This window comes from Ptychodera flava, chromosome 6 (assembly GCF_041260155.1).
Source record: "Ptychodera flava strain L36383 chromosome 6, AS_Pfla_20210202, whole genome shotgun sequence".
NCBI lineage: Eukaryota > Metazoa > Hemichordata > Enteropneusta > Ptychoderidae > Ptychodera > Ptychodera flava.
In genome coordinates this window covers 12,302,354-12,321,773 of record NC_091933.1, presented here as the reverse complement: position 1 = coordinate 12,321,773, position 19,420 = coordinate 12,302,354, and the positions used below count along the sequence as shown (strand labels likewise).

Genomic DNA, 19,420 nt, shown 5'->3' with positions numbered 1-19,420 from the left:
TGCTTTTCTTTTTAAGTTACATACTTGTTTTTATGAGTAATTTGTCATATTGCAACATTCAGCTATTGGGCACCTAACACTTTTGAGAATTTTGAAAAATATAAAGATCCAATTGTCCCAAACTGGTTGCATGTTAATTTCAAGTATCAGACAGTTTTGACCACATCCACAGCCCTTAGGTTAGTCTCTCTCCTGTCGTTTTTTGTAAATTTACAGACTTTCAGATACTTGTAATTCTACATTGTATACATTTTCCTAAACAATTCAACCATTTCCATCCATCCATCCATTCATCCATCTATCTATCAACCCAACCACCCATCCATCCATCCATCCATCCATCCGTCCATCCATCCATCCACCCAACCATCCATCCATCCATCCATCCATCCATCCATCCATCCATCCACCTACCATCCATCCATCCATCCATCCATCCATTCATCCAACCATCCATCCATCCATCCATCCATCCATCCATCCATCCATCCATCCACCCATCCATCCATCCATCCATACATACATACATACATACATACATACATACATACATACATACATACATACATACATACATACATACATACATACATACATACATACATACATACATACATACATACATACATACATACATACATACATACATACATACATACATACATACATACATACATACATACATACATACATACATACATACATACATACATACATACATACATACATACATACATACATACATACATACATACATACATACATACATACATACATACATACATACATACATACATACATACATACATACATAGTTTCATACAGGTGTGTTTGTGTGAGTTTATACCAATGAACGCCATCACAAATTAACTATTCTTTTGACGGGCATGTCAGGTTTTCAATTTCTATATACATAATGTATAAGCATGAAGTTACCTTTGTGTGTGTGTTCTGCTAATTTCCCTAAATAGACATGACATAGTGTGTATATATTTGAATTACATCTGTAATTGAGATGAACACTTGTTGACAAGACTCAAAGCTACATATATATTACAGGTATCGCCAATATGGTTCTAGCTATTGATGCACATGTATCTATTATTGATATTTTCACAGTGTTGTTCGTTACATATATATTTTACATGAAAGATGGTCATTGATAACTACAGAGAATTAATGTGACAGTGGATATTTTTTGTAAAATAGACCAAAAATGTAAGGTCGCCGCAAGACGGAGGGGGGTATCGAATTTTATATTAGGGTGAGAACTTTTATGTTCAATGCGCATATAGCTCAGGGTTGTATACATAGCTACATCCAAATTTGTGTCTGACTCCAGCAAGGCATATGTTCGGTGAACCATATTGCCTCGATAAAGTTATACAGTGTGATATAAATAACGACTAGATGGCCGGGTCGTTCCACATTTCACCACAGTTCACCGAATTTAAATCATTTAGTAATCATGTGAGGTCGTTTTTGCGGAAATTAGGGCGATCCTGCCGCCAATAAAAAAGGCCTTCTCGTTTCAGTGTTTTTAGAGGAAAATATCATTTTACTTTCGTTTTTGTTATTTCAGGTGACATCCAGTGACACAGATCTATGTCTTTAAATATCGACATTCAACAATAATCTTTCTTGCATCATAATTGATAACACTGTCACATTTTAATCTTTTGAGTGATGATTGAGTCTCTCTGACGGTCATGCGCACATCGCCTTGTCGTGTTGCCTCGTCCGTAGGCAGTCAATTCTCGAATGAAAATGCGATAGACGGGGCACTTATAGATCTGCCTTTAGACGTCTGTCCTTGTGAACATATTTAAGTGCATGAGGCGGTAGACATTCTATCGATTAACGATTAAAAAAGTACTCATTGAAGAGTTGTCGTGAAATGACGTTAGTGCTGCTATCATAATGGCCAATTTTGGCAAAAAGGGCATGGTTAGTTTTTTTTTGCGCAGACTCCCCTAATGATTCACACCTCTGGCGTCTCTGTAGTGAATGCAGCGACGTTTTCAAGCAATTCTATGGTACTTGAGAAGAGGTGCTCCGTCAAAAGAGTCATGAAGCTCGACATCCGGGAAGACCGAATACCAGCACTCTCGTTCGATGCAAATGCCACATGGCAAATGTCACATGCTAACCTTGTAAATGACGCTAAGCAAATTTACTTACAACGCCGCCTTCGAAGCTGTAGAAATCATTTGTCAAGTAGCCGTATGATATAGACGAGGTACTTACTATCGCCGCGCACTTGGAAAAGACGCCGTTTTTTTTCAAGTCTTGTTGGGGACAAGTAGTCTTAACCAAATGGACGCAGGTAGATGGAAACGCTCCGTTTATGCCAGCAAGAGGGGACTTACTCAGGTGTCTGTCTCGGAACAAATGAATATACTGTACTCCGGCTCCTCCAGTTATCGATCTTCATGATTAAGGCGGGAACAGTGACCGTCAGACAAAGGCTTAATTTTCAGTAATAGAATTATAGTTGGCACCTATTCATGGGTATACAAAGACAACGATCTTCATTTTGAAACTACTGAACAACGCTACTCATAAAAAATATCAGGACACGTATTACAACGATTGTTAACTAGTAATTTTAATTTTTCCTTCTAAAAGCATATGTTCATTGTAATTGCTGACAGACAAATGTGATGGAAGATTTTAATATCTCTTTCTCCTTTCCATCTAATTACAGTTAATGATGTGTACGTTGTCATATTGTGTTTCATGCTGTTGTCTGACACGGTAATACATACCACGGCATGCACTCTCCGTGTTATTAATTATTTGAAATTTATGTACAAACGCTGTTTTGTTTTTACATGTCGTTGCCCGGGACGATAAATACAAAGCCTGCAACGGGCGTACATTGAACTGTTTTCTTCCTTTTGCATGTCTGTGTATTTAGATTCAAAGGCCACAAGACGCTTTTCTCTGTTGAAGATATGGACCACTTCGAATTTTTCGGGGTCGCATTCTCCTAGTTATAAAAATTTAGGCCTTCGCGCATCGGCCATGACACCCCTTGGTTCGGTCGATCAGTTTTCTGTCGAGAGAAATTGATCGGGGATAATTGATACAGGCATATTACTTTATTCCGACTATGTGACTCAGATGACGAATGAGCGAAATGATGAATATGTTCAGAGTTTTTTTTAAAGGGTAATTTTTTAATCAGGAAATTGCAAGGAAAGTTTATTCCGGATATTGAAAAAAAAATGTTTAAAACTTACATGGCTGAAGTGGTTCTGTATGAAAGTGTAAAAAAGTAACAGGAGGCGTAAAACAATAAGTGAACAGCGGCCAAATGCTATTTAATCTTGAAAAAAATGTAACACGGAGCATAGCATTTCAGTAAGGGTATGTTTGAAATACCATTGCGGTACATTGCAAACCTATAACATGTAATAAAAACTCCCTTTGACGTCGATGGCTATGCAAACATCGCACTGGCTGACCACCGTTTAAAAATACATTCAGAAACGGAGCGTTGTTTCTCCAAATACAGGTTTATTAGAAACATTACTATCATAATACAGGATGATAATATTAGTTTTGCCTGGAGCTAATAATAAACACATCAAAACATGGCAACATCGTGTTCACATGCGCGATACTGTCTCCGTTAGTGAATACAAATGAAAGTGTTTTCGTCACTCATAATGTGTTCTGTTCATCTGTCCGGCGACGCGGAACATTTCTAGCGTCGGTCGCCGTCTGATTTTGAGCAATACCCTATTTGCAATAAATGAAATCTTGCGTATGAGGTACCGTCTCGGGAGGCACAGAAAACAACTGTAATACAACCAACATTGTTGTATATCAGGCATTTTGCCTAGTGCAAGGGTTGTACCAACCAAGAGGCTTTACATTGCCCCCCACCCTCCAGCCCCTAAAGTGAAGATCTCATTTTAGATAATGTTCACGCCAACTTGAAAGATGTTATTTATTTCTTCACGATTTTAGACAAATTTGTGAACGCGTGTCCCGCATTGCATCACAGTGACAAATGTCAAAGTGGGTTCAGCGCATGTGGCACCGGTGAATAAATTAAATTGTAAATAGAAAGAAAACAACAGTTCGAAGCACCAGGCATATTGATAGATCAGGGAGATGATATGTAAAAATAAAATGATCGATGAATTATGGCTAATCTTTGACCCTCACTTGGCACAAATACATGTCTTTATTTATATAGTACCTCGACCACTTCGGAAAGCAAAACAAAACAAAACAAAACAAAGTAAAACCTCGAAATCAAACCAGACAAAAACACAACAAAAACTCATAACAAAAAAAAACCCATTGTGCAGTGGATAAGGAGGTTGAAAGCGTAGTCGACTCGTACGCAACAGCCTAAGCTTTCCGTTGTCGTTGTTTCGTGTGACCAACTGGCCATCCCCTACCGTAATGTTGTACAATTACAGAATAAAGCGCGAAAAAGAGAAGCACGGATCAAGCCCACTTTAAAGAAATTTACATGACAAACTTAGTCATCCAAGAAATGTCTCTCACATTATGCGAATCCGTTAATCGGGCTCATCCATATCTGTCATATTTTGATTAATGGAACTTACGTAATAGCCTACATACATATGCAATAGCAGTTTCTGAAACTTTTGACGATCAGTCAAACTGACCTACTCTGTGAACTTTAGCCTCCGAGTCGGTCTAATTTATCTGAAATAGGAGACTGGCTAGTCATTGGGAGTTTTGTGGGCTTTCTTTTCTAATTTAGCACGAAATACAAAGAATAGCCATGGCATTGAATGGTAATTTGTATTTTGTTGTTGGCATTCCCGTTAGTGATAGAAAAAGTTCAAGGCTGACTTTAGAAATGATCGTTCTTCTTGATTGCGGTGTACAAGTGGCAGAAAACCCCGTAGGATCGATCTCATTCGCTCCCTCTCTCTGCTTGTCTGTCTCCTTTTTGCCTGTTCCCGTCCGCCATTTGCTATTTATACGTCTACCTGACTCTATTTATATTTAGTTCGCGTGATAGTCTGGGCTACTTTTATCTGCATGTATATCTGTCTGTCTGTCTGTCCGTCTGCCTGTCACTCACACAAATCGTAATTAGACACACGATCTTCTCGCGACGAGCAGTAGTCGTTTCGTGTAACAATATCAAATCACTGCTTATGTTGTTATTTCTGTCGCTGGCATGAGTTCAAATATTTTTGAAGGTGTCCTTCGATCTTCGATGCGGTTTATATATTGTTCCATCGATTACGGTTTTTGAATCAGTGCAGATCTCCCTTTTTTTAAAATGACTACATCGACGTCAACGTACAGTTTTTGCACAGTTGAGCTTAGATCTATCAATATAATATCGAAATGTTTTGGCCTGTGACGGTGCTGCAAATGGTTCCTATGTGTTGAGAGGGCCACGTAAATATCTGAAGACACAAAGGAGCTCGATTAACAGACATAAGTCATCAGAAAATCCATTTATGACCGTTTACAAACACACATAATCTTGTGTACGTCTCTTATAGGTCGTTCATATCAGTAGAACTAATAATACTTCTGTATATCTATAAATTAATTCGTTACAGTCTGTTATCAAAAGAGAGATTTTATGTTGAAAAAGAGAATGAACTGAAAAAATGCGATTATTGTTACAGAACAAAAAGCAATAATAAATGTGGAAAAGTACATAAAAACCAGAGAATTATTAATATAAGTGATTAACGAAGTCAATCGTTCGCTAAATGTGTGCTTCGTCTCGCTCAACAGTATAATTATTCTGACTACGTTAAAGTTCAAACAGTAAAACCAGAGATCGACGAAAATAAAATGATAGCCCCTATACACATTAAAACAGTTTGGATCCCAACTCGCATGAAGGTGAGAATTTAATTTGCGCCTCAAGCGCCCCTGAAAACCAAGTACAACCTGAGTTTAACATTGGTAGGTGGTGGATTTTTTACCTTACATTCTAGCTGCTGCTGCGACATGGCGACCAGACAGAAATGAACAGCCCTCTCTTAAGAAATTTTCTAACCCGTCAAAAGTATACGAGTTATCCGACACACCCAGTGTTGGTTTTTTGGCATTTACATGCAGACTTATTACCCACATACATATGTACTGGAGAAAGAAAATAATTACAGACTAACAACATTAGGGAATATCGCTGCATGGTGTTCGTACACCGGCGTAATGTGGTTTCTGCCCGCGATGTCGAACGGAAGTTTTGAGTTGATTACCTCCACTTTGACGATAATGAATCGAGAAGACGGTATCCTGAATAGCGATCGGCTAACGAGGTACAGGGAGGTCTGGCTTGGGAGTTCTCAAACTCTCTCTCTCTCGCTAGCTCTCACGGCAGTGCACTCCGCGAAGAGGCGAGCAAATTGAAAACACTTACTGTGTAATGTAGTCCGGATGTAAATTTCTTCTGACGATCTCGTATACTGAAACCGATCGATCGGGGCAATAGGGGTAATGTGATGAAACTAGTCCGATATTTTGCGTGGGACCAGCACGATGAAAACACTGTCAGCACCACAAGCAGCGACGACGTCGTGGTGACGACAGCAGAGTTATGGTATAATGAAATTTCCAACCAACTAGGTACACTTGTTGCCGTGCCAGCATTGGAACTCCCCAGGTTTGCGCGCGGAGGCGTCGTCACGTCTCAGGGTGGCGAGTTGAGGCTGATGACATCGGACACGAGATATTAACAAGTAGGAAAAAATATGATAATTTCCGCGGATCAATTAAGTCGTATTGACGAAGTCGTCCGCCCAGCACTTTTCAGTGGAGAATTCAACTGGTGAAAGGACACGCATTGCAACTCCGGCTGAATTTACATCAATGGTAATTAGGCAGTCGCTAAGTAGCAATATCAAATGCAGGGAGGATCGCACATCTCTAGGGTAACTTTACCATAATTTACTTGTCTTCGAACGGACACGCACCGCCGGTTAAGTGATTCATTCTATTTGTGCGCTTAAGTATGGACGATAATTGAGCATCATGTAGATGGAACTGGTCATAACTCAGTGTTTCGATATATACTTCGGCGCTTGGCTGTCGTCCTCTCTCGGCTTCGCCGTCCTGCTTTCCCGTCAACCGCTGGGATCTGTTTATCCGTGTCGCTTGCTGAGCGGCCAGGGGTAACGATCGCTGGAAGTAATTAACTCAGGGACGTCGTGGAATGATGAAGAAGTGCTGTATCCTTCGCACAATGACAAGTAGACGACCAAACGAGGAGGGAAAAAACCTTGTCAAAGATAATTACGACAGATTTTTCCCCGGTTCTTGAGTTTCGTGACTGTGGTCGTCATATGAATAAATAAAAGGCATTAAATAGGCCACGAGTCATGTCTTGAATATTCAACCTTTTTTTAAGTTCTCGAGTTTCCACTTGCGCAGGGCTTAGGCAAGCAGCGTCTCTATAAATACACACGTACAGTGCACAACGATGAAGATACGCGAGTAGATTACTGCGACCTCAGCGAAAATGGTTTCTATTTGCCAACAGACAGCAAGCAATACGCCGTTTTCATACGGAAAGTGCCTCAACCATTCATCGATTTAACAATAGCATAGAATTTTGCTTCCGGATAAGAAAAAAGATGGACTCCGAGTCTGCGAGAAACAGAATACGCGTGATTCTAAAAGCACTCACAAACAACAATGTTCATTTTCTCTGAGGTATTTCCCATTTGGACAGCGAATTTTGATTTCATGTTCATTGTCTGCATGCATGCGTCATTCATCACTTGCTGACATAAAATGGAAAGTTGAAGACGATTTATTTTTGTTCGCTTTTTTGTCTTTAACATGCCTGCCTGGGAAGAACAAACATGGACGGAGTGGCAGCGACTCGACAAAGACAATTTAAATGGTTAATGGTACGACTCGAACCAGTTTTAAACTTTGGATATATACAACTGACTTGTGTATTATTTTTTTTGAACAGCGATGTAAATAATCTACTAACTGCGTTCTCATCCCGCGTAACTGACTGACCGGTGGCGCAATCATGTGACGCACGTATTCAGTGACACTTTTGACAACCACATTTGAATAGTTAATTGATTGACTTGGTGATAGAGTGATTGGCCTTCTGGCTGACGTTGCCTGACCCATCTGATGCTCGAGAGTGACTGACTGACAGATCTATTAATCAATTGATCAATTGACAATTAAATGACTTATTATCTGACTGACTGGCTGTTAATGAGACTGATTGATTGATTGATCAATTAGATGGATGTTTGACACTTCGAAAGAGATGTCCAATTTTCAATGTAGTGTGTGGCACGAGGTTCCGCCATGATTTTTGCATTAGCACAACGGAGGAAACGTGAATTTGTCAATATGCTTAACATATTTTCAGTCTTAAATGCGATTCACCGAAACAACAACTCTTCTTCGATAGACTCTCCCCATATAATTATCAGTGTATCATTAGTGCATGATCATATGTTGGATCTGAATACACAAACATATTATAGGATATACTAGCTCGCACTATTATTATGACGTTGTTGTTGTGTTCATCAAATCCATCGAAACTGATTCCCCCTCAATAGATAAGCTATCTCAAATTGATTCGACAGCGGAGAGTATAATATTCTCGTCCGTTTCAATGGAGAAAATGTCGATTTCCAATCTACACAGTGTTGAAGTGACGTATGTCTGTAAAGTGCATTTAATCACCTTCTGACTAAGCGACACCAAATAAACAACATTCTGTCAAAATTATTGGAAACAGAAAATCTGTAAAATATCGACTGCGTGTAAGCGCACCGAAAAGTTTGTGACTTCACAATGGAAAATATTCATACATGTAAATGGCTATGGCCGTAACTCTTCAGGCAGTTATAAGTGCTCTTAGTCTGTAGACAGTACGTTGAACCCTAGATTGTCAAACTCAGGCTCCATCCTATCTGGTCACTAGGTGGAGCTATTTAGCATGCATTATTGGCATGGTTTATTGTGAGAATGCATGTTGTAATTATTGCAAAGTCATTGGCGTCCTGAACGAAAAAAAATATCCAAGATTGATGCTCCGTTTCCTTTACTGAAATGCATTTCCGGTTCGCTTTGCCATTACTGTAGGCAAGCTACCATCGGTCTAGCTAGGGCATCATTTCAAGTCTGACCCCGTAAAAAGTAATCTTCCCAATTTTTTAAGACCCCATATCACGATTAGTAAAATGTAAATTTGTCAACTCGGTTATCGAAGATGAATCGTTATGATCAAACACAGTTATTAAAGGGATTCCTAGAAAACTTTCAATTTCTTAATGGGGAGTAAGTTGACATGCGTTCACTGGATGCATATATTATTGATATGGCTTTTCTACATGCCGGAGGCTAAGACAACAATTTGGGCGAAGCAGAACAATAGTGAGTCGATTAACTTGTCATGATATCTTTGATACTGAAATAAATGGTAGGATAAAGTTGAACATCAATATAGCTTAGCATGACCGATCATTCTCAAGTCTCGACATAATTTACAGGACAGGGTTCAGTTCTCAAATTCGACTACATAATAGCTTTTCAGTATTTTTCTCTTGCAACACTCTAAAAGTAATCGAATAATTATCTCCGTTTTTAATACAAATGACGTCCCTGTTATTAGGGTATTCCTGTCTTATCATGTCTCACTTACTTTCATATGCGAGCTTTATTATGTTCTCCGATTCCCACTTGTACCCTTATGCAGTCTCGCTCTAAAAGCTGTCGCGTGTGTTCACCGTCATCCGTGCAATGGAGAGAGGCTTTAAATAGATACCACACTAGACTTGCGCCGTTGCCGACGTTGATCTGTTAATTGCCTGGAAATCAAGTGTCGTTGGTATCAAATTCAACGTCGGTGCTAATTTTTTTATTGCTGGCTTATAGATGGAGCTTTGAGGATACGAAGTTAGTAGTTAAGCGCCTTTCTCTGCGTACAGATGAGCCGCTTTGACGCGATGACCCGGTTGTCGAAAGCAAGGCGTACTTTAATTTAATCTCCGATCCATCAACGCACTGCTGCGCCCAGAGCTATTCTCAAAAATGCAGAAGTTACCCCCGACGAGCTAGGAAAGCGCGAACTTTTGAGACCAAACGACAACAGGGCTGACCCAACACACCTGATGTACACCTACACCGGCGCATGAAAATCCTTCGATGATGGATCTACAAGTTTGAACTACATTACACACAAACGAACTTTGCCTGGTTCTCTCACACTATAGTGTTTACATGCAGAGTTAATATTATAGTGATGTCTGTTTGTCCGTTCGTCTGCCATTTGCGTGTCTCTCTCTCCTTTGCCACCTGTGCGTCGAATCGGAATTAGATAGAATTCGGCACACAAATGTTATTGGGGAGGGAGTGGCTTAAATTTTTGCTAAAGAAGTGGGTAAGTGATAGTGATCGCATAACCTCCCCCCAATTATTTTTCTGTATCACAATGCATGCTTCAGGATGTAAAGATTGATGTTGATGACGTGTTGTTTCTTCTGTTAAAGTTCTGCTAAATGTACGGGCAAAGGAAGTCATTCACCGAGCAGTTTTGTAAACGCTGCAGGGGTATGTTTTAGACTATATGATTTATGTGATATATCTGTATCGTGTCGTGACTCGCATTATACTAACATACATTTATATGTATATATCTGTTTATTACTGCTACCAGAGAAATACAATTAATTTGACTAAAAAAAACTCGAAACAACAGCGACATTAAAATATGAGAGAAATGAATTCAGTGGTAAGGTCCAGCTATACTATACGTGTAAAACATGTCCCTGTAATTGAAGTCACATTCAGGGTTTCTGATTATTCTTTCGAGACTTAGAATGTTCATATTTTGAGGTGAAACCACGGTCACGTGAGCTATTAATAGCCTTGGTTTCTCTTTTATTCTCTGTACGTTAATTTGTAAACCGTGAACTCAATTATGTTCCAACACACGATCAAAATAACACTCGTGTAGTGTTTTAAATTGGCAACACACGAGCGTGTACGTCAGTCACGGACAACTGTGTGTAGGCAAAAAATGATATGAAAGACACTGAGGAAAAGACTTTATTTGAGACTGTTTTAATAACCTTTAGGCAAATATTTATTTTTGTGTAATATACTAGGTATCACTAGGCATTGCAATGAATTGGCAATATATCTATCAGCGTGCCGATGGACGTTTTAACCGGCGGTGATGGTGATATTTTGCAATCGTCGCGATCTATTATAAACATTCATGTATGTGTTGGTGGCGAAGATGACAGCTAAAGTATCCGTCAGTATCTCAGTCAAAACACACCCACGTCTCGTACTCGTTGTTTTGAAGAAAGGGACATTTGCGCGAAATGTTTGGAGACAAAAGTAACATTTGAAATGTAATACAAATGTTATTGTGAAAAGTAAATTTACTGGGCGCGTAGTTACATACGAAATGTATATTTGCTCTGCAATCACAAAATCGCTTTACATTTTATGCATGAGTCAACGAACATCGAAATTTGTGAACACACGGCATTTACAGAACGGCGTAGGCGCGCATATTAAACAAACTCTATACATCTGTTATTGTAACTAAAGCTGCTCTTATCAATACTTGTTTATCTTACTACTCGTGAGTTCATTATTTGCACAATTATGTCCTGCTACGCATGCGCTTTTTGACGTTGTATCGTTCACTCTTTTGGGGACTCGAGCATTCTGATTGTTTTCAAGAAATACTTTCACCGTATTGTTCACTGTTTATTGTACCCTGTAGTCGTATTCTGGGCCTACGTATAATTTGGAAAGGGCGTGTAGATAAGAATTCTAAACCACGGGGTAAAATTTCCCCGGCCCACTCACTTTAAATGACGCGCAGTCCCTCATAGGGACAGTGGCCGTAACTTTTGATAATATTTCCGTATTATTATGCACTACAGCAAATAGGTTTCCCCTTTCTACTCCCTACTCTGAATATAAAACTAAACTAGTCTTATAGTCACTGTGCCTGAACATTGTGTTCCATATGCGATGTTTAATGTTGACAAAACTAATTCTGGTCCGGATTTAATTCGATTATTAACCATTAAATTGGCCAGTACATATACATTCAGAATGTAGAAACAAGTGGAACGTTTGGCATTAGGGCATAATTATGGTAGTAGACCAAGAAACTGAATTTTAACGACAGAACACAATTTTCTATAATCACACCAAACGCTACTGTTGATGTAGCTTCAAGAAATCACGTTTCTTCTCTTACTTTAACTGCGCTCTCCGCGAGTCTTCATTAACTGTATTCCGTCACAGCATTGGCAATCCGATGTGCATGGCAAGATTTTCGTATTTTTTTGGCTATTACTCTTATGAATCTTGATGGGACTTGTCTGACCCCCCTTCAATTTTAAGCAGGCGACGTCCCCAGAAACTTGAAAAATACCTAGAGAGAGAGAGCCCTTCAGGCACTTGAAGATATCAGTCAAAATCTCGCAAGATGCATTAGTCTTGCGCCACTCTCTGCTCATCGAAACTATTAAAGCGGTGACAATATCTCCGCTATCTTCACTCACACTAACAAAATGCATCTTCGCAAAAGAGAGCGCTTTACTTTCGCAGTCTGTTGGTTTTCGAGTGTTCCGCAACAGAAATCGAACGCCGCGGGGAATTGTCTGGCTTGGCTTCATCGACAACAGCACCATTTAGTCGTAAAAGTACCGATGAAGGCTCTTTCACAGGGATAGACGTTAAAGTTACAACCAAATAATTCTGAAAGTTTGGAAAATTTATTCATTAGATGAGCTTGTATCGATATTGTTGTGTTCGCTCGCTTTTCGGCGAGAGTTGCTGGAACAGAGCACATTTGTACATTTGTGTAAATAGGGAGTGTAATCCCAACGTGTTGTTGTTGTCGATGATGATGTTGACAGTATTGTTGTGTATAATATTGTTGTAGTAGTAGTAGTTGTCGTTGTTATTATTGTTGTCGTCGTTTTTGTCATCGTTTTTACTACCCTCGTCATCATCATTACCATCATCATCATCATCATCATCATCATCATCATCATCATCCTCATTATCATCACCACCATCATCATCATCGGTTTCATCTTTATTCTTCTCCTCAATATAACCACGACAAGCTCGAAATCTTTACACTCAGTAGATTTGATATATAATCCCGCATCTGTAAAATGGAAACCCTGCTGCAGTGAAATATGAACCCCTAGCTGATCACTTTTTGAAAAGTCAATTTCACTGTGGTCAATTATTTAAAATGTAAGCGTTTCGCAGAACAAAGAGAAGCTTGAAGATTCGTATAGGACATCTGGTACTTCGACTGTAAAGGCAATTGCCTGACTTGAAATACGATGTCGCTACTTCAACGACAGCATTTTCCATTTTCCTAGTGACTGGTCAACTTCGCTATATTTTATTTCCAGCGGGGAAGACTATGCACTGCTGTAAAAGAGCTCCACTTGCGTATTTGAGATTGTTGTAATTTGAATTAAGGTGATATAGGCTGGTGACGATAGGGCAGCACGCCTTATTTCTAGGTCCACTTTTCGAAAACAAGACTAAATAGTGTACACACTCTGAACTCTTTACCTTCCACTAGGGTGTTATTTTGCTCATAATGAAAATAACACAATGGAGAGGGGGTTGTTCAAGCGTTTTGAAAGCATAGTTAATCTGATTAGGGTCATGTAAAAACAGAGAACCTCACCAGACATTTCGCCAGTCCTTATGTCCGTATAGAACGGCAGAAGCAAATGAGTTTGTCCTTGCAGTTCCCTGTATATGCTAATTTGCAAGATGGGTCGCATTGGATGGCTTTCACATTAAGGTAGTAGGCGTCTCGAAACTGGAAGAGAGAAACTTTTTCGCAAACTCTCCTTATTAAGGAAACATTCAAGTAAATCAAGAAAAATTATTAAAATCAGAGGTCACAGTGCAAATTCGGCACCAGAGAAATAAATTACTCAACATGCACCTATATCCGAAATTCAAACTGGGTGTTATCTCCGTGTTAACTCTATGGAGTAAAATTAAATTTTCGATTTTCTCAAAAACAAGACGGTTAAGCATTCCTTCCCTTTGTGAGCTTCAAAACGAGGCCTCCCCAAGCGGTGAACCAGAAAAAGTATTGTAAAAAGAGAGAGACCGATTCTCTGTCCCCGAGGTGCATTCTACCTTGGAATTGGATTTAATAGTGTGAGTATTGTGTTTTGCATTCAAGTAAAACCTATAAGCAAATAATGTCAAGTTTAACGGCACTCTTTAATCGACGTCCTCGTAACGAGATTTGCCAAGTAAATGTTTATCGTCACTGGAAAGTTTTACGACATTGCCGTGGTTAATGCCTGCCTAATGACATGCTCACTGTGTGAAAGGTGCGGGTAGCTGAATGTGTTTTGCCATAGAAATGGCAGCCAGACGCACACTGGGAATCCCGATGTTTACCGATGAAACGTACGGTACGTTGGTCTCTAATGAGGGGGCTTTGCAAACAAAGCCGTCGCTCATAAAAACTGAAAGTAGGAGAACAATTGTAAGGAGAGTTTGTTTTCACTGTTCAAACTAGATTTCCAGCGTTCATCCATTGTCCCGCGCACTTTTAGCCACGGCAGCGCTCTGCTATCGCGAAGTTTTGTTGGTATCCATGGACGCTCACCGCTCGCCTTTTGAGCGCGAGTCAGGCAGGCGTGAAATGCGATACTTTCAGGTGACGCGATTCTACGTGTGTTTCGGAATGCGAATGACGTCGCATTGTTACAAACTTTTGGCGTATTTGATTGTGCTACAAGCAGAAAAAAATTACACAGAGAAAACCATGGCTTGCTCAATGCATGTAAGGCATTTTTAAGGCACGGTTCGCGTATATATATAGATATATTGTCGCACACTGACTCGCCTGTTCATTAGCTTGCGAGGTGGGACATTCAACTTAAGTGGCTGTTGAGTTTTTAGGAGACGTGTTCTGATTCTCTTGATTCAATTCAATCTGCCCAAGACAAGAATCTGCTGTGTAGTGGACAAATCGAAGGCTTATTTCCGGTTATATTTACTCAGGATGGCAACTTTCCGACATTGTCCGGCGCTACGTTTCGTGATCTGTGTACCGATCCTTTTTGCCATGCCTTCATCAAGTAAGTGCGCATGATCAAGCCGTCTTTAACGTTGTTTGCCGTCTTTTTATTTCTTCCTAGAGTGCCCTCTCTTCTGTGCCATTCTTTGCATGCTCCGCGGCGAATTCGGCACTGATCTAATACTGCTCGTTCAATTTGGCTCGCTAAAGTGAAACACGGCTGAGATTGATGGCAGGCAACGTCTCTTATCTCAGACTATCAAATTATCGACGTGGCGGTGTGTTACAAAACATAACGAACGGCGCTAGTGAGAACATTTGATTTACCGCCGATAGGGAAATGCTTTCCCTCTTGGCTTCATCATATACGAATTCACAATCAATCATATACATGTTATTAGTCTGGAGCTCTGAAATATGACTGATTGCTTTCTTGGAAATTCAAAACCGTCCTCTAAATTTCTCCGCAAACGGAACTTTTTACAAAAAAAATCGGTCGATAGATTCAAGGGCGTCGTTACGCTCAGGATGTGTATCTCCAAGGAAACTAGTTCGATTTTTATCAGCGTCTGCGATGGTGAAAGGCTATGGTATCTGAATGGGTTTCTTCGTGGTGTGTGTACAAATTTAGCCTAAGAACGAGACCTCTGGGCAAAATAAGGGTATAAGTAACATCATAACCAAATTGTGTAACGGTGTAATTACAAATGTAATTACATCGAAAGAAAAGCTTGCAAATGAGAAAGCATTACACCGATTGGGTCGATGGAATTCAAAACCATATTTGCAGTCACAAGATTCAAACTAATACCGGCGTTAGAGGTCACGATGGACGGGGGTCGGGATAGGGGTTGAGATGGGTGTTGGGATAGGGGTGGGGGCAGCCAAACGTTGACTTTTTAATTCGATAGCATTCTGCATGGGAAGATGCACAGGGCTGTAAAGTGAATCTTCATGGCCTTTAAGAGGGAGTTATTTCAAACCTTGGAAGGATGGATTTTACGGTCTCATTATGCTTGAGATGTTCATCATCATTAGTATTTATGAGCGTTTTGAGTTTGTCACCGTGATAATGCGAAGTAATGCCGGAAAATAAGTTCAACTTGTTTTTTTTTTCTGGTGTGTGTACAATAACAGCCGCCAAATAAGACCTTGGCGGAAACAGTTGCATTAACGAGATCGTGATCAAATAACAAGCAACGGTGTAAATAGCCGTGTAAAACAGCGTGCAAATTCGAAAATATATCTCCCAACGAAATAAACTTATAGTATGTTGTAAAGATCAAACTGTCGTTGTGTCGGGGAAGGGATGGGGCTACAATCACTGGCGTTTTACTTTGAAAACATTCGCTGACGTTAGGGATGGGGCTACAATCACTGGCGTTTTACTTTGAAAACATTCGCTGACGTTTTAAAGTTCAACAACATTTCAGACAGAAGATGCAAAGATGCAAAGTGTTGTGAATTGAAAAAAAATCAATCACACACGATGATTCCCTCGATGATGAGATATTCCCAGTTGGAAATCACTAAAGCATTTCTTTTAATTGAGGCCGCGATTTCCCGACCGAGGTAAAGCACGACCCAGAACTTGAATAAGTCAATTACTGTCAATGTAGACTCAGGATCGGGTGGTCGTTATTTAATTCGAGTCCCTACCGTAACACCAAAGTTAATAGTCTACTCGGCGGAGAGCGGTGCAGTTATGCGGACGCCTAGACACCCTATCTGTCTGTGTCGTTAAAAGCATATCGAGTTGAAATTTTCATATTTTGTGTCTATCAAGCGCGATGGGAGAAGACTACATGCTTGTATTTTGGTAAAAGTCATGGCATGTGGCACCGATTGAATTACGTGAAGCATGGCCAAATCTCGTTATTTTGTACGATTCTCCACACGATGCAGGATACCTTGCGAGATATCTTGCAAGATTTCTTATATACAAATCTTTGTCAGGGATGAGTTTACGACAACTGAATATCTGTCTATAAGTAAAGCTTGCACGGGGTCCACGCTTGCACGTATCCCTCTGAGTGCAACTACACGATTTCACAACAAGGTAACTCCAATGCAATTTTTGCTGCTCTAATACTAGATAGGATCTGTCCTCGAACCTTCGTGTAGACCTGTCCCTGTAAGCATGATCGTATTTGGAATGCTTGACAACTAATGGAAATTCTGGAACTGTTCGCTTCCCCTGGAGACAGTGGCAAGGTAAAGGTTTAACGTGGTATTCTACACCGCATTTGACGTGGCTCCTTCTAGCGAATCGTCGACTGCTTTCTTACAACCTTGCTCTCTCAACTTTGATTCGACAAAAATTGTTCATGCATAAATCTGGATAAGGGAATCCTTTGCGCCTCTCAATTTGTACGAAATCACAATTTCACTGTCGCCTAATAGAATGTTTTGGGTCATTAATATTGATTAGAAGTTCCATCGAGACAGAATCCGAATCCAAAATTAACCGACAGAAGAAGATTACTCCAATTTGTACCGATCATAGCCCAGCTCACAAGAGTTATTAATTCGGTCTTTCCCTTTTATTCAATTTCCGCGTTTTAAAGCAGGAAACTGCGGACGCGCATTGTTGTTCCGTATGGAACCTCGCCGGGGCCGCTTGTTCAAGTCTCTACCGTGGCAGGTGTCAATATCTGCCGACAACTTGATACGGAGATGATATACGGCTGTTTCAATGAAGAGTGCATGATTTATGGAGCAAGACGACGCGAGCTGTCGGTGACAGAGGAAAGCTGAACGTGTAGTTGCCACCGGCTATCCAGCGTCACGTGACCTTTATCGAATTCTCGTTTCCGAATACGCAGGTGTCGGATTCCGAAGGGGTTCGCTTCTCTGCTGAGAGATTTCACGAGTTTCCCTCTTAAAATGAAACGGTCGATTGGGTGTAGCAAAACAGCAGGTCAAGTACGGCATATTTTCATCTTAATGAGGTTGAAAACATGGGGTCAGTGAGAATCTGTCAAGGTAAAAAGATAACAAAGATCAGTATTTAAAAAAATAATGATGACGAGTTACCATGTTTTGGAAACGACAGTTCTGTCCCATTAATTGAAGCCTGAGACAGTATTTTTTCCATCTGTGTCTCGGTAGCATGGACTAACTTTTAATTTCCTTTCATTCGGCAGTCTGGCAATTATGCGTCTTGCTAGCGGAGAAGGCCTTCGGGATATTTAATTAAAATCAAAACCGTGAAAAACCAAATAAAGAAATCGTGTCCTTCCGTCACAGCATAGCTTACCGCTTGCTCGCCTTTTGCAAAGCCGAGCAATTAATGTCAGAGTTTGAAATGTGACGGAATCGTGGCTGATTGGAAGCGAATCGACAGCAAACAAATGGCGAAATAAGAGATCCGAAAAACGTCTTAATCATTGGCTTGTTTTCTGTTAAAATACTTCCTACGTGCACTCTCTCAAAAGGAAACATGTAACGCTTTGAAAGGGACCTAACGGGGCTTAGATTATGCGACTTTTGTATTGATTCCTACTAAAATGCAACCTTTTCAAAAGTTTCATTGGAAAAATATAAAAAAATCTCTGATAATCAAATGAAACTGAGTCGCCGGGCTGACTGTCAATAAGCAGTATTGGACTCAGTGTATAGTCCGTGCACCTCACAAAAGACGCGCCGTATGCCAAAGGTCTGTTTATTAGGAAGAGCTCACCAAAAGAAAAGTCATGCCTTTGCGCGGGTCACTTGACAGGTGTTATGAACCGTGCACCAGAGAGACTCTGTGCGTCTTACATCGATTACCTTGTGTTAGTGTCATTGGGATTAGTCGATCAAGGGAACCGTCACGGCTTCGTAATGAACACGCCGGACTGACCTCTGACAGCCAGCGGGGGTTGGAAGAGAAAGATATGACGAATTAGACGCTGGAAAAGTGCAGTCACAGTATATAATAAAAGGAAAAACACCTAGAAGAAATTAGTATTGTTGTAAAAGTAATGTGAACTGATTTACCCCACTCAGAACAAACATGTTTAGGGCTAATTTTATGGCCACTAAAGCAGTCTGAATGATGACTAACATGGCATATGGGATTGGAAAAGTAACGAGCGTATCAAAATACAACTTTATTTCACCGCCATATTGCCTACCGAAGGTCATGGCAGCGTGTGTTGCATGGTATTGACAGCGTGGTACCTAATCGATACGCAAAGCGTGGCAGTTATGCGTGGTAGTTTTACCCGGCTATCAATTAATTCCACTTCTCATGTGTTGCTCAATTACGTCACATACACTAGCAGGCAATTATTGCGGCGTTTGTTCACAGCGTATATCTCTTCCCCTAAACACCTGTACAACTTTCTTCCGAAATGAGGCAATGTCATCGATTTGTCATTT

The 19,420-nt window shown here is 40.2% G+C and overlaps 1 protein-coding gene across 5 annotated transcripts in view; it reads right to left on the bottom strand.

The window, feature by feature from the left end:
- Nucleotides 1–19,420, bottom strand: part of LOC139134853 (glycine receptor subunit alpha-1-like) — a 117,286-nt gene that overhangs the window by 83,593 nt on the left and 14,273 nt on the right. The window contains exon 1 of one of the 5 annotated variants that reach the window (XM_070701918.1): nucleotides 6,386–6,960. The exons of 3 other annotated variants lie outside the window; for them this stretch is intronic. The gene's annotated coding sequence lies outside the window, so the exon portion shown is untranslated. Of the gene's footprint in view, nucleotides 1–6,385; nucleotides 6,961–19,420 lie in introns of those variants that run through there. One more of the 5 variants, XM_070701921.1, reaches the window with a different exon arrangement.